The 10,978-nt window shown below is 39.8% G+C and overlaps 1 long non-coding RNA gene across 1 annotated transcript; it reads right to left on the bottom strand.

Moving 5' to 3' along the window:
• Nucleotides 1-8,955: 8,955 nt before the first annotated feature.
• Nucleotides 8,956-10,731, bottom strand: LOC118966190. Its single transcript, XR_005053456.1, has 3 exons — nt 9,965-10,731; nt 9,543-9,773; nt 8,956-9,485 (listed from the first exon to the last, which is right to left on the bottom strand). It is a non-coding gene; the product is annotated as an uncharacterized LOC118966190 (long non-coding RNA).
• Nucleotides 10,732-10,978: the final 247 nt, after the last annotated feature.

Here is a 10,978-nt window from a genome sequence, read left to right as displayed (position 1 = left end):
AAACACCTCTACTTGCGTTTGCTGGATGGAACACTAGTCACTTTAATAATGTTTAGATATTTTGCATTACTCATCTCATATGTATATACTGTATCCTATTCTATTGAAATATTCTGCTTTTACAAACTGTTATGCTGTTTTCAAATGAAACACAATACCTTGCTCTTGTTAAAGCTTTTAGAATGTATTAGTTTTTGTATCTCTGTATCTTAGTCTCTGACATTGCTCGTTCATATATTTATATATTCTTAATGCCATTCATTTTCTTAGACTTGTGTGTATTGTGTATATGTTGTGAAATTGTTAGATATTACTTGTTAGATATTACTGCACTGTTGGAGCTAGAAACACAAGCATTTTGCTACACCTGCAATAACATCTGCTAAACATGTGTATGTGACCAATATGATTTGATTTCTACTTCTATCCACATTATTCTTTTTTAAATTCTTCATGCTCTGTCAAGTTGGTTGTTGATCATTGCTAGACAGCCATGTTTAAGTCTTGCCATAGATTTTCAAGCCAATTTAAGTAAAACTGTAACTAGGCCACTCAGGAACATTCAGGGTTGTCTCTTGGTAAGCAACTCCACTGTATATTTGGCCTTGTGTTTTAGGTTATTGTCCTGCTGAAATATTAATTTGTCTCTCCCAGTGTCTGTTGGAAAGCAGGTTTTTCTCTAGGATTTTGCCTGTGCTTAGCTCAATTCCGTTTCTTTTTATCCTAAAAAACTCCCTTGTCCTTGCCGATGACAAGCATACCCATAACATGATGCAGCCACCACCATGCTTGAAAATATGAGCGGTACTTAATAATGTGTTGTTTTGGATTTGCCCCAAACAATGGTTTGTATTCAGGACATTTTATTGCCATATTTATAGCAGTTTTACTTTAAAGCCTTATTGCAAACAGGATGCATGTTTTGGAATATTTTTTATTCTGCACAGGCAACCTTCTTTTCACAGTCATTTAAGTTTGTATGGTGGAGTAACTACAATCTTGTTGAACCATCTTCAGTTTTCTCCTATCACTGCCATTAAACTTTTAAAGTTAACTTTGGTGTCATGGTGAAATCCCTGAGTGGTTTCCTTCCTCCACAGCAAGAGGTAGTGGCAGAGGCGACCCATCAGTTTGTGGGTCTGTTTGCATGTTATTTTGGCATTAATACGTGTCACATATAAGTTCGCAAACAATGTTAAAACAAATCATTTAGTTAATAAAACCGCATACAAACATTATGCTTTTTGCTTTCTTGGGCAAGGCAGCTCCAAAATGCAGGTGTTTCAGCCTAGCTCAGTGCTATCTGTGGTGGTGGGGCAGCCAGTGTAAAATACAACGTGTAGGGGTTGGTAACGTTCTCAAGTTGTGCGGTGATTGGCTCAGTGTTCTGTCACTCATGGGGACACAACGTCGCTGAAAAATCTACCGGGTGTATAAGAAAATTCAAGTCCATTGGGTGCTGCCATAGATTTATATTAGAAGTGCCTATCCAAGAAGACTCAAGGTCATTGGCCACAGATAAAATTACTTAAAATCACGTTATATCTACCGTTGCTTTGATTGGACTGATGTCAACATCATATTTTCAAAATCTTAGCTAGCAAGTTAGACAAGCAGTCATCATCATGAATCAAGTCGACAATCTACGAGCAAATCCTTTTCAATCCTTGTCATATGAAGAGAAATTATAGATAGAACTATAATAATAGAGAGTTGCTCATCAGCCATTGGACAATAACATTACACATCACAGAACAAATTAACAGGATGTAGTTTATAACCCAGCCCTAGCCTGTGGTTGACCAATTAGAATTCTTTGCAATAAAACTGTGCCAATGGCCAAATAACACGCATCCTATTTCAGACTCAATATATAGACACATTCCTCCCATGTCTCTGCATTAATCCCCTATTACAGAGGAAACACTATTTCCATTGATGGTTAGTACTCCATTGACTTTTAGTCTTCTGTCTCTGCGTTGTGTATTTATCTTCAAAATATTCTTATACTCCCCCTAGACCATTTTAAAAATAAATATACTTAAAACATATTTTTAGAGAACAATTGAAAACATAAAAAAATAGACAGTCTAAAAAACATTAGCAGTAAGCATAAAATAATTCTATAAAACACAAAGGGCATATTCTACTTGCTTTTACAATAAGAAATATTTGTCAAACAAAGTTATAGAAAATAAGTATTAACAGGTGTAATAATGATGTCCCTTACAGTACCTACCACATCCTGTATTAGGAGGAAGCTCACAAAAAAAATAAAAGTGACCAGCTCCTCCACATCAGTATCAGTCTCATATAGATAACTATTAGAAATTATGTTCTGACAGTCTGCCAGTAGTGAGGAATTCTTCCGTTCCACTGGTTGCACCACCGGTGATCTTGTGTCGTTTCAGGTACAGTCCTTGAATCGAAGGATATTGCTTCAGCTTCAGACTGTAGATTCTCATAACCTGTAACGAAGGAAACAAACAAGTGAACGCAACATGTCCTGGTTTCAAGAGAAATTGACATTTCACATAGATTTCCCTAAGTAAGCATGTCCTAATTTTCAGGAAAAAGTTGGACATTTCACCTAGATATCCATAATATGATGACTGCAATGTACAACATAGAAACTTATCAGGTTCTGATCATCTTACTATGCTTCTTCACCTGAGATTGGCCCCCGATTGCTAATCAATCAGTTCTTTATTCTCCAGGCTCTGCTTTGTCATCAAAATGGGCAACCTTGCAAACATGTATCCATCGTGATTTTCCCCTGACTTCTACTGCTGACCTCGTTATGAGCAAAACTTGATAAGGACCTTCCCATTTTGTCCCTAATGTGTCTGTTACATATTTTTTACCATCACCGACTTTCCTGGTACTACGTCATGTCCCCTCTCGGGACTTATTTCCCTGGCCTCTTTTACTTATCTGTCTGCTTCCCCTACTGCATTAGTGAGTTGATTGCAATAGTTAAACATTGTGTGTCACTCATAAAGTGAACGTCTGCTTTTCTCAAGTGTAACGTATCTGGTAGTGGCATTGCTCGACCTGTGACAATCTCAAATGGACTCAATCCTGTGGTTGTATTATGTGTTGTCCGTATAATACATAATATGGTAGGCAATGCATCTGGCCATGCCATCCCTTCTTGATGCATCTTTGAAAGTCTCTCTTTCAAAACTAAATTGGTGCTTTCTACCTGTCCACTAGATTGAGGATGATAAGGGCAATGTAGTTGCCAGTCTATGTTCAGAAGATGAGCTACATCCTGATTGTGAAATGAGTGCCTTGGTCGGAATCTACTTGTTCCGGAAATCCCCATCGGGGAATGATTTCTCGAATCAGAATTTTAGCTGTGTGTTGTGCAGTTTCTTTCTTAGTAGGGTAGGCTTCAACCCATCATGAGAAACTATTAAAATAAACTATTCATGTAAAGGACATCTTGATTTCCTTTACATTTGGGCAGCATGATGTAATCAAGCTGTAGATGTCTGAAGGGTCCTCGTGGGGCAGGCGCTCGTCGTGTCCGTACTTTCACTAGTCCCTTGGTGTTGTTTTCCATACAAATGTTGCAATTCACCTCAACAGCCTTAGCCTCTTTCCGCACACTTGGATTCCACCATTTGCCCACAAAACTATAAACTATCTTGTCCACACCAATGTGTCCCAAAGAGTGGATCTGTGTCACCAAGTAGGGTAAGAGTGCATTTGGTGCTACACATCTCAGGTTGTATTTCCACACACCTTCTTGACTGAGTTTGCATCCTGCAGCCATCCATTCCCACACTTCATCTTTTGGTGCACTGCTTTGCATATCTCTAATGTGTTGCAATCTGTCCAAGTGGTATCTCCTAATCAGTTTAGGTGACAGTGTTCTCTTGGCAGCCGCATTGGCAGCTCTGTCAGCCAAATCATTACCTTTAGTCTTGTCTGTAAAGATTCTTCCATGTGCTTCCATTTTCAAAATTGCAACTTGTCCAGGTAACTGGAGAGCATTCAGTAGAGCCATCACCTCTGGTCCATTCTTCACAGGAGCTTCCAGTTATGATATGAATCCTCTGTTTTTCCATATTTTTTCCAAAATCATGGGTAACACCAAAAGCATACCTTGAGTCTGTGTAGATATTATCTGTTTTTCCTTCAGCTTATTTACATGCTTCTGTCAAAGCCACCAATTCTGCAAACCTGTGCTGATGTTCCTGCAGATAACGTGCCTGTCACTATCACATTGTCCATTGTAGCAACTGCCCAGCCTGCCATCCTCACACCCCTCTCTAAAATGCTTGAACCCTCCGTGTAAAAGATAAACTCAGGGTTTTCCAATGGATGACTCTTAATAAACCCATCAGATCCAAAACCAACTCACAACAGTCGTGTTCAAGTAATGTGGTATCTGTAGGAAGCATCAGAGTAGCTGGATTACATGGTGTGCCACGTTGTATAATGATGTAAGGAGCCTCCACTACTTTAGTAGCAGCCATAGCTTTCTTTGCTAGCACACTGGTTCCATATCCAAAGTTCCACACTCATTTTTCTGTGTAATCCAAATAACATCAAAGCCTAACCCCCCCCCCCCCCCCCACCACTCTTGTTGCTCTCATCTTCTTGCCGTGTGCTGAGAACATATATGTTTTGCATTAGATATGGGCAATACAGCACCCGTAGATACTAAATAATATACTGAAAAGTTGTTAACCATCATGTTCACATATATTTCATCCAATTTCATATTTACACCAGCTGAGATGTGACGTAAGAGGGGGTCTACTAGTTTCCCTCCACAGAATCCAGCAAACTGGATGCTGAGCCGCAGAGAGCTTCTTAAATTTCTGCATCAACATTGTGTCATTGGGGGGCCCCCCGGGTGGCGCAGTGGTCTAGGGCACTGCATCACAGTGCCAACAGTACCACCAGAGACTCTGGTTTTGAGCCCAGGCTCTGTTGCAGCCGGCCGTGACCGGGAGGTCCACAATTGGCCTAGCGTTGTCCGGGTTAGGGAGGGTTTGGCCGGTAGGGTTTGTCTCATTTGTCTCTAGCAACTCCTGTGGCGGGCCGGGCGCAGTGCGTGGTAACCAGGTTGCCAGGTGCACTGTGTTTCCTCCGACACATTAGTGCGGCTGGCTTCCGGGTTGGATGTGCGCTGTGTTAAGAAGCAGTGCGGCTTGGTTGGGTTGTGTTTCGGAGGACGCATGGCTTTCGACCTTCGTCTCTCCTGAGCCCGTACGGGAGTTGTAGCGATGAGACAAGATAGTAGCTACCAAAACAATTGGATACCACGAAATTGGGGAGAAAAGAGGGTAAAATAAAAAATAAAAAACATTGTGTTGGCTGTTGTCTTGATTCTATTTTCCCTTAGACGGACCTTGCTTCTCCTGGCCATTCCTCACAAGAACACGTTTTATTTTCCAACATTCTTGTTGCCAGTGACCAGAAATCCCGCAATAGTGACAAACACCAGGTTTCTCTTGTGCTGAATGAATAATGTTGTTGGTTTCACTCGGAACCTCTGATAACAGCCGGTTTATTATGTTGATTGATGTCTCTGTCCAGTAGTGACAACCTGTCGATGATGTTGCCGTAGTTTTGTCTCTCCCAGTCATTAGTTGTGGAAACAAAAGTTTTTCGCAAATCATCATGTATGGATTGCATCAGCTGATGAGTGATTGCCCCCTTTTTGGAGGAATTGAGTGTATCTTCATCTTCCATGTCAGGTAACCCACTGTGTCTAACCACCTCTGCTTTCTACCTTTCTTCAAATTCAACAAACGGTTTGTTTGGTTTTTCTCTCCCCAATTGGTCGGACCCTTAATGAAAACATGTATGGCTCTCCATCCATCGGCCACATCTTGCTCTTCTCCACCCACGGCTCTATAAACCTTTTCTTCAAGTACACCATGTTCACGGTTGTTCAAAACAATGGCTAAGAACTGTAACCCATCATAAGGATGGAGATTGTAGAGTTTCTTATAACACTTCAAATGGTCCCATGTTTTCATACCCACTTTTCAGGGATGTTTCAAAGTTTTCGACCATCCAACTGTTTTGGAGATGCTGAATTATTATGTGTGATTACTGTCACCGGTGGGTTTGTCTTTACCACATTTTACAGCCAGTGTTGTGGTTGGCCTAAGACATCGTTCGTCACCGCTGTCAGTATCTGTTGACTCAAAGCTAGGCAGTGCTGACCAGATGCTTGAAACCCGATCATCCTTGAGCAACTCAGCCTGAGGGTGGATTGAAGGAACAAAGGGTCCTCCACATGTTGGAGCCAAGTCTGGTTTTATGACCCTTGCCTGTAATTGTTGAATTTCTTCTTTCAAGGTTTTGATCTGTCCACCAAGAGTTTCCAAACTTTCTTTATCTCTCTGCAGTGTCCTATCATGATTCTCCAGAAATAATTTCTCATCCCGGTTTCTTACTTTGGCTAATGCAGTTAAAGACCTTTGTGTCTTTGTCAAGGAATTAGACATTCTCTGTACTTTTCCCCAAGCTTTTTATATATCAGAATAAAAATAAAATAAAAATGTTACCTTTATTTATTCAGGTTTTTTCTCATTGAGATAATATCTCTTTTATAAGAGAGACCTGGTCCAATAGCAGCAGGGGGAACAACGTTTCAGACAAAACAACTTACATACACTAACACAACATTAAACAAAACTATAAACAAACATACAGTACAACAATTACATATTACATTAAAAACACAAACATCTTAACTAAAAATAGCTGGCTTAAAAACAATTACACTATTCTATGATATATACATCGATCAAGTGTTTAAACTCCACCAATTAAACTAGATCATCACATTTTTGTAACGAATGTCGTCGGGAGAAGGAGAAGAGGACCAAGGTGCAGCGTGGTAATTATTCATCATGCATTTAATAAATATGAACAATTGACCAAAAATAACAAACAAACAGTTCTGCAAGGTACAAAACAGAAAACAACTACCCACAAACACAGGTGGGAACAGACTACTTATGTATGGTTCTCAATCAGAGACAACGATTGACAGCTGCCTCTGATTGGGAACCATACCAGGCCAAACACATAGAAATACAACACACAGAACAAAACATAGAAATGAAAAACATAGAATGCCCACCCCAACCAAAATAGAAACATAAAAAAGGAACTAAGGTCAGGACGTGACAATTTTAAAATGTTCAGGAGAGAATTCCAGGACCACGGTGCTAAAACTAAAACTATTTCTACCATGACCTGTTCTAATTTTTGGTACTTTTAGAAGCAAATCAGAATGGGACCGTAACTGATATTTATTTACTGACCTGACTAAAAAAGAACAGAGATAAAATGGCATTTTTAACCAAAATGGCCTTATAAATCAGTGTATACCAGTGTTTAAGCCTACACAAGGACAATGATGACCAGCCGACAGTAATGTACATCGTACCAGCTCCTTCCTGGCCATAAAAGAAAAACAAGCCTTATGCCGGTAATAAAATCCTATTTTCAGCTTGAGCTTCCTTATCATGTTCTCTACATGCACAGTGAAGCTCAGCTTATCATCAACCCACACACCCAAATATTTGTACACTTTAACTTGCTCTATAGTATGTCCAGCTAATGTAACAATGATTTGTAACATGCCTGGCATTGGAAAGCACCATGCATTTTGTTTTACCCGAATTTAGAATCATACAAATTCTGTTGTAAGATGTTAAATCTTACATGATAATCTTACGATATGATTGATGTCAAGGCTTTGTGATGGCCACTCCAATACCTTGACTTTGTTGTCCTTAAGACATTTTGCCACAGCTTTGGAAGTATGCTTGGGATTGTTGTCCTTTTGGAAGATCCATTTGCGACCAAGCTTTAACTTCCTGACTGATGTCTCTAGATGTTGCTTCAATATAGCCACATTATTTTCCTCTCTCATGATGCCACCTATTTTGTGAAGTGCACCTGTAAAATGATGCTGCCACCCACATGCTTCACGGTTGGGATGGTGTTCTTCGGCTTGCAAGCCTCCCCCTTTTTCCTCCATGGTCATTATGGCCAAACAGTTCTATTTTTGTTTCATCAGACCAGAGGCCATTTCTCCATAAAGTACAATCTTTGTCCCCATGTGCAGTTGCAAACCGTAGTCTGGCGTTTTTATGGCAGTTTTGGAGCAGTGGCTTCTTCCTTGCTGAGCGGCCTTTCAAGTTATGTCGATTTAGGACTCGTTTTACTGTGGATATAGATACTTTGTACCGGTTTCCTCCAGCATCTTCACAAGGGCCTTTGCTGTTGTTCTGGGATTGATTTGCACTTTTTGCACCAAAGTACGTTCATCTCTAGGAGACAGAACGCGTCTCCTTCCTGAGCGGTATGACGACTGCGTGGTCCCATGGTGTTTATACTTACGTACTACTGTTTGTACAGATGAACGTGGTACCTTCAGGCGTTTGGAAATTGCTCCCAAGGATGAACCAGACTTGTGGAGGTCTACAAAATATTTTCTGAGGTCTTGGCTGATTTCTTTTGATTTTCCCATGATGTCAAACAAAGAGGCACTGAGTTTGAAGGTAGGCCTTGAAATACATCCACAGGGACACCTCCAATTGACTCAAATTATGTCAAGTCGCCTATTAGAAGATACTAAAGCCATGACATCGTTTTCTGGAATTTTCCAAGCTGTTTAAAGGCACAGTTAACTTAGTGTATGTAAACTTCTGACCCACTGGAATTGTGATACAGTGAATTATATGTGAAATAATCTGTCTGTAAACAATTGTTGGAAAAATTACTTTAAAAATTAAGTCCTAACCGACTTGCCAAACCTATAGTTTGTTCACAAGAAATTTGTGGAGTGGTTGAAAAACGAGTATATATAAACCTTTTTCAACCAGTCCAAATTTGTGGAGTGGTTGAAAAACTAGTATATATAAACATTTTAATAGAGAACTTGAACCCCTATAATAGAGAACAAATAAAACAGTGGACTCTAACCTTATACATCACTGGATTTAACAAAAGGACTCAACCCTTATATAGAGGACTCAAACCCCTATACATCACTGGATTTAACAAAAGGACTCAACCCTTATATAGAGGACTCAAACCCCTATACATCACTGGATTTAACAAAAGGACTCAACCCTTATATAGAGGACTCAAACCCCTATACATCACTGGATTTAACAAAAGGACTCAACCCTTATATAGAGGACTCAAACCCTTATACATCACTGGATTTTACAAAAGGACTCAACCCTTATATAGAGGACTCAAACCCCTATACATCACTGGATTTAACAAAAGGACTCAACCCTTATATAGAGGACTCAAACCCCTATACATCACTGGATTTAACAAAAGGACTCAACCCTTATATAGAGGACTCAAACCCCTATACATCACTGGATTTATCAAAATGACTCAACCCTTATATAGAGGACTCAAACCTTATATAGAGGACTCAAACCTTATATAGAGGACTCAAACCTTATATAGAGGACTCAAACCTTATATAGAGGACTCAAACCCCTATACATCACTGGATTTTACAAAAGGACTCAAACCTTATATAGAGGACTCAAACCCCTATACATCACTGGATTTAACAAAAGGACTCAACCCTTATATAGAGGACTCAAACCCCTATACATCACTGGATTTAACAAAAGGACTCAACCCTTATATAGAGGACTCAAACCCCTATACATCACTGGATTTATCAAAATGACTCAACCCTTATATAGAGGACTCAAACCTTATATAGAGGACTCAAACCTTATATAGAGGACTCAAACCTTAAATAGAGGACTCAAACCCCTATACATCACTGGATTTAACAAAAGGACTCAACCCTTATATAGAGGACTCAAACCCCTATACATCACTGAATTTTACAAAAGGACTCAACCCTTATATAGAGGACACAAACCCCTATACATCACTGGATTTTACAAAAGGACTCAACCCTTATATAGAGGACTCAAACCCCTATACATCACTGGATTTAACAAAAGGACTCAACCCTTATATAGAGGACTCAAACCCCTATACATCACTGGATTTAACAAAAGGACTCAACCCTTATATAGAGGACTCAAACCCTTATACATCACTGGATTTAACAAAAGGACTCAACCCTTATATAGAGGACTCAAACCCCTATACATCACTGGATTTAACAAAAGGACTCAACCCTTATATAGAGGACTCAAACCCCTATACATCACAGATACCTATCACTTATTCCATGCATATATTTTAACCTAATTTGGATATTTTAAACTTATATTGGTCTAGACTCACCCAGCACTTCTGCCATCAATCAGGAGATTAAGAGTTGACTCTCCCAAGGTGGGTTGTGCTCAGCCTTCACTCTTTCTTCTGGATCAACACACCGTTGGGTTTTTCTTGTTGTTCAGACCAATTCACACGGTCACGACACCAAATGTTAGCAGCTGATGTTATTCTTTTATTACACTGACCCCAAAGCAAATCAGGAGGAGGAAAATTGGTTTATTCAAATACGATAAATCAAAGATATTATGCTGAGAGGTAGATGGCAGATGTTCATGTTCCCCTGTCCTCAGTGATTCTCCCCACAGAACAAATGAACAGGATGTAGTTTATAACCCAGCCCTAGCCTGTGGTTGACCAATTAGAATTCCATGCAATAAAACTGTGCCAATGGCCAAATAACACGCATCCTATTTCAAACTCAATATATAGACACATTCCTCCCATGTCTCTGCATTAATCCCCTATTACAGAGGAAACACTATTTCCATTGATGGTTAGTACTCCATTGACTTTTAGTCTTCTGTCTCTGCGTTGTGTATTTATCTTCAAAATATTCTTATAAGTGCAACACGATGGGCCAGAAAATGTTGAATACAATGACCATGGGGGGGGGGGGGGGGGGGGGGGGGGTACTGTCACGCCCTGACCTTAGAGAGCCTCTTTATGTCTCTATTTGGTTTGGTCAGGGTGTGATTTGGGTGGG

This window comes from Oncorhynchus mykiss, chromosome 9 (genome assembly GCF_013265735.2).
Source record: "Oncorhynchus mykiss isolate Arlee chromosome 9, USDA_OmykA_1.1, whole genome shotgun sequence".
Classification (NCBI taxonomy): Eukaryota; Metazoa; Chordata; class Actinopteri; order Salmoniformes; family Salmonidae; genus Oncorhynchus; species Oncorhynchus mykiss.
The sequence above is the reverse complement of the archived record's forward strand: the minus strand, read 5'-3'. Positions and strand labels throughout refer to the sequence as shown.